This window comes from Panulirus ornatus, chromosome 52, assembly GCF_036320965.1.
Source record: "Panulirus ornatus isolate Po-2019 chromosome 52, ASM3632096v1, whole genome shotgun sequence".
NCBI classification, from domain to species: domain Eukaryota; kingdom Metazoa; phylum Arthropoda; class Malacostraca; order Decapoda; family Palinuridae; genus Panulirus; species Panulirus ornatus.
Genome location: NC_092275.1, coordinates 2,041,071 through 2,047,070, shown reverse-complemented (window position 1 = coordinate 2,047,070; position 6,000 = coordinate 2,041,071). Strand labels below are relative to the sequence as shown.

General features: G+C 41.6%; 1 long non-coding RNA gene across 1 annotated transcript in view; it reads left to right on the top strand.

Annotated features, from left to right (window-relative positions):
- Window positions 1-5,244: 5,244 nt before the first annotated feature.
- The window catches only part of LOC139764969 (uncharacterized), a 44,615-nt gene continuing 43,859 nt past the window's right edge, over window positions 5,245-6,000 (top strand). The window contains exon 1 of the long non-coding RNA XR_011716529.1: window positions 5,245-5,336. This is a non-coding gene — a long non-coding RNA (uncharacterized lncRNA). The remainder of the gene's footprint in view (window positions 5,337-6,000) is intronic.

Genomic DNA, 6,000 nt, shown 5'->3' with positions numbered 1-6,000 from the left:
GACCTGATGGGTTCACGCATCCCCACAAATGTGCTCACTTCATACCTTTATTTTTACCATTCAATTTCCCCTTATAACAAGACACCTGCCAGATACATATAGTTAAGTATAAAGATATCAACCGATAACGCTGAACTCTGGTAAGGTATAATGAGGCAGTCTATGATATCATCCGACCCACACCAGATAACATGACCAGATAGTCTCGCTTCAATTACCAAATTCTGAGATGAGATCTGTTATATTTCTCTGCTAATATGGTTAATCCTCTTATGAAATTCATACGTAGTTCACATGACCAGCACCAAGCAGCCTCACACATCAACTAAATTTGGTCGTTCCACAACATCCCCACCTCTGACTCCATGACCACCATAGAGCAGTAAGGCCACAGCGTCGCCGCCAGAACATGTCCAGTCACACACACTTGCCTCTCTTAGCATATTCTGACCAATATTCAGTCCTTTACCTTTAACATCACGAGCCCACGAGCGTATAACTCCCTCGGTGTAAAGGACTTATGAGAAATTACTTATTTCTGAAAACTTCCAAACGTACATCCTGCCGCAACTGTTCTCCATTGGTACAAGTACACACACACACACACACACACACACACACACACACGTAATATTACATGCCACTGGACCAATACTTTTCACCAGCATAACAATGCACGACACTGGACGAATATCTTTTACTGGCATGTAACATTACACGCTACTGGACCAGTTCCCTTAGCTGTCATGTGACACTGCACAACACTGGACCAATGCTCTAATCTGGCATGTAACAATACATGCCACTGGATCAATACCCTTAAGTGGCATGTAACATTACACGTTTTTTTTTTTTTTTTTTTTTTTTTCATACTATTCGCTATTTCCCGCGATAGCGAGGTAGCGTTAAGAACAGAGGACTGGGCCTTTGAGGGAATATCCTCACCTGGACCTCTTCTCTGTTCCTTCTTTTGGAAAAAAAAAAAAAAAAACAAAAAAAAAAAAAAAAAAAACACGAGAGGGGAGGATTTCCAGCCCCCCGCTCCCTAACATTACACGTTACTAGCCCAATATCCTGAGCGGGCATGTAACAGTACACTTCCGTGGACCAATACCCTTAATTGGCATGTAACAATATACACGCCACTGGACCAATAGCCAGAACAAGAGACAATGTGTAAGACAACATGTCTATATGTGGTGCCACACGGGAGTTCTGGTTATTAGGTGTGGAGGGCCTGGCATGGCTATACCACACTGCATGAATGGGTCGTGCCTCTTTGCTGGCAATATCGAGCGCTGGTGTCCGCATAACCCCGGAGCTCTAGGTGGACGTTAGTAAGTTACTGTACGACGGAGACGTTGTCCCTGATACTCAGATGTGTGAGGCAGGATCTGCACGACTGTACAGATGCCATATATGTTAGGTTAGACTACCTCAGTGTGAGCGGACCTACGTCTGGCAGGAGGGACACTAGGAAACTCACCATTGGTGAGGCTGTACCTTCGTCTGTTGATGGGAGCGTGCAGTACAGGCTCTGAGGAACCTCTCACTCTAAAGGAATCCATCATTCCCCTGATACTGGAAGTAGCGCACTGAGGTCGCAGGAGGATCCCTTGCAGTGAAAAACGGTCCTCTTAGATGATGATGATGATATGATGAAAGTTAGAGCAACTCAGAAAGAGCGTGACCTGCTTATAAACACTGTACAACGATTTAACAACAATGAACAACATTCTTTAGTTCTGAACGTGTGAATAGTGAGTTGTTCTCTCTCCTCTGCTGGTACATGTCCTAAAATACGTCATTTACAATAATTTCATATTTTCTCTGTCTGTTATCAACTGGAGTACAATTAATGATCACGTGAATTCAATGAGCCAGTTGTCACGCTGACAGAAAGTAGCCATAAATTAAGTCATGGTTACGTTATCAACGTAAAGCATCTGTGGCGGGAAATGTGGTCGGATATTATCGGAGATTAAATGGGTCGATCAGGCTGTTGCCACGAACGTTCCCTGGATCTCCCTCGTAAATGAGATGTTGAAAATATGTTTCATGATACTAATTCTTTTATGAATTAAGCTCCAGTCATTACAAAAAAAGATCTCCATTGAGGTTAGAACCACAGAAACTGAGCGAAAGGACAAAGCATCTTCCTCTTACCTTCCTACTGTTTCCTCTTGTACGTCTCCCAGTGATTATGATCTACCAGGCTTATTGCTTGTTAGATGATAATCATACTGAAGTTCTTTTTTTCCACTTCGTCTCATCCTCATTGATTTACGTCCGCTGATGCTGAATTACATCGGTCTTGTATCAGACCAACTTCGGAGTCTGTTTAGGTCCCCTTGAAGCTGGAGCAATTCTCCTCGCTTTTCACCTACCACTTGAACTGTGCATCACCTACCACTTGAACTGTGCATCACCTACCACTTGAACTGTGCATCACCTACCACTTGAACTGTGCATCACCTACCACTTGAACTGTGCATCACCTACCACTTGAACTGTGCATCACCTACCACTTGAACTGTGCATCACCTACCACTTGAACTGTGCATCACCTACAAACAAAAATCTACGCAGGAGTTCGTACCTACAAGCAAGTGATCTACGTAGATCAAGAAAAGCAATAACTCAGAACCAGAGCTGGATAGCGCCCAGCGGTCACTGCGACCCATCACGAGAAGGCTCCTCTGACATACGTCCAATGTTCTTTTCGACGGAGACAATCTGCCCGTTGAAGGAATCTACCCCAGATTCCTGCCTGGTGATCCAACTTCCCAATCAACCTCACACGTGGCTCAGTGTCAAACGCTCTCTGGCAGTCCAGATAAAAAGCAATCCACCCAGCCTAGCCTTCTGTGCAAGATAGAGTTCACTTTCACTACACATGCTTTGCTTTCCCTACAACTATGCCGTGACTCATTTAGGTGATTTCTCCTTTGTAGAAAGTCATCTTTATGATTTCTTCTTTGTAGAAACTAAGCTATATGATTTGTGATTATTTTTTCCAGGACCTTACAGACCAATACTCGTGGTCAGTGAGATAGGTCTGTAGCTCAGTACCAGTTCCCGGCCTCCTTTCTTATAGGCAAGCTCACGTGAAGTTCGCCTCTTTTCTTGGCGCGCTCTCTCTCTCTCTCTCTCTCTCTCTCTCTCTCTCTCTCTCTCTCTCTCTCTCTCTCTCTCTCTCTCTCTCTCTCTCGATATCGTGAACAGTAATTCGAGGGTTTGTGTACCTTACTTCACACATCTTCAGCACATATAGTTAAATATCATCAGGACCATGAGCCTTGTATTGGTCAATACCTTTTAGTATTCTGTTACTGTCTTCTCCCGACATCTTAACGTTTCATAAAAGCCTCCTCCCATTCCATCTCACTGGTGTTGGGGTTATTACGTCTTCCTCTGTGAAAACACTTGTTATTCAGTTTCTCACACATCGTTGTGTCGTTGTTAGCAATCCCACCTTCTGAAGCCCTTAGCCTGATTAGCTGCTCCTCAACTGACAATTTACTCACATCGAGTTTCCTAATAAGTTCTTGTATTTTCTGCCTTATCCACAATATGATTTTCAAAGTCTCTTTGTTCCACCTGTCTTGCTCGGGGACACTCGTTCCTTGATCTCTTATGTCTAGTAAACGCAGCCTTGCTGAAGTGCCTTTCTGTCATTGCCACTGCTCATCTCGAGCAACCTTTTTGCCTTCTGACATCTTTTCATAAACAATATTTTTTTCCTCTGTTTTGTTTCATTCCTTCTGTATCTGACGCGGAAGGTACCCACGTTCTCAATTCTTCACTGTAAATTTCAAAGAACCTCTCTTTCTCTCTCTCTCTCTCCACAAAGCTTTAGTTTCTTGGCCGGTGAGAATATCAGTATTTCCCAGTCTATATTACCATAGAAAGTGTTGGGGGTTGTGTAGTTTCTACAGGCATTACTCATTTTATGTCTTATCACGACTCTGGATTCTTAATATCCCTAATTTATCTTTTGTTATCACGGCACGGGCAGCTGAGGCCCTAATCAAGGCCATCCCATTAACGTTATATTCCCTCTAAAGTTCAGTCCCCCGTTCTGAACGCTACTTCGCTAATGCTAGAAATGGCGCCATTTGGTAAACATTACCAAATGGCGTCCTAGCTTCGTCTCTTCGATGTATATCAACTGACTTATATTTCTCTCTTGTCTCCCCCGATGATGTGAATATTTACCAAATGGCGTCCTACCTTCGTCTCTTCGATGTATGTCAAGTGACTCTTATATTTCTCTCTTATCTCCCCCGATGATGTGATTATTACACGAAAGTGCACTTGGGAACTTATCGTGTTTCATTTTCCCCGTGGACTCATAAGAATATCTTAATCACGCGCAAAATTGTGATCCTTTCCAATATATATATATATATATATATATATATATATATATATATATATATATATATATATATATATATATATATATATATATATATATATATATATATTATCCCTGGGGATATATATATATATATATATATATATATATATATATATATATATATATATATATATATATATCCTAGTGTAAGCCTGTGTGTGAGAATGTGAGGACTTGGGAGGCGACATCGTTGTCGTCTGGCAAATAACATAATAGCTTTCAAGACCATGGATTAGGTCCTATTTAACAAGCTGCTTATGTCCTACATAAGGCTAAAACTAGAACATGCTTCTCAAGTTTGGTTACAGGGAAAGGCTTATTAGAGAATTTAGATTTCCCAACTCTGGAAGAGAGTAGAGTGAGTCATAACGTTTAAGCTTTTCAAAATATATCGATGACGTAGACAGACCAGCTCATCCAGAGATGCTGGGACAAAGCAACCAGAGGACCTGGCATGAAATTAAGCTGGAAACGTGTTAAGCAAGATGTAAACAAGTATTTTTATTGTATAAGAAAGGTGGATGAATGGAATAAGATGGTTGAAGCGGTGGTTGACGCAGGTATAATACATGAATTCAGGAAGTTGTATGATAGTAGACAGTTTTCAAGAGATGGGGTTCCACAAGTGTGAAACTCCTTCCCCGTACAGTACAATGGATCACTACACGAACACAGGCTCCGTTAAACTCCTCCCCACTCCACCCCCTACGCAAGCCACGCCCCTCACCCACACGAACAGAGCCGCCGTTAAGAGCCTCCCGTACCCTGGCCCCACCCACCCACAAGCCCCGCCTCTCACCCATAGTAGGTACATAACACCGCCGGGAGGTCAACCCTACCAATGTTCTGACGGACTGACGAGTGATCAGACCCAGGAACACTCACCAAACCGTTGAAACACCTTTTAGATCAAGTGAGTAACAATGGGTAAAGTTTGAGAGTAGACATTTATACATTTTTACACTATGCTATATATTCACCAATCTATGCCTCTGACCATTGGTTGAGTTCACCGTAAGTACCAGCAAGGATAAAAGATTCAGTAAAGCACAGTCCAGACTCCTTGTAAGGTTGATATTAAGAGAGAGTAACTCAGGAAAAGGAAGCATGATAATGGGTCATGTCGCGATCAAGAGCAGAATGTCTCTGTAGGCTCAGAGGATTAAGCTAAAACGTTTTTCAAACGGATCCAATCTGAACTTATTTGAACCTAGAGTCAACATTTTAGGTTACGGTCTCTACAACTTGCACCATTGTCTAGGAACATATACATATACTGTATATCTAGGGATGGACTTTCTTGTGCTATATATATATATATATATATATATATATATATATATATATATATATATATATATATATATATATATATATATATATATATACACATATATATATATGTGTTTGATGATAGAGTGGCAGATATAGGGTGTTTTGGTCGAGGTGGTGTGCAAAGTGCGAGGGTTAGGGAAAATGAGTTGGTAAACAGAGAAGAGGTAGTAAAAGCTTTACGGAAGATGAAAGCCGGCAAGGCAGCAGGTTTGGATGGTATTGCAGTGGAATTTATTAAAAAA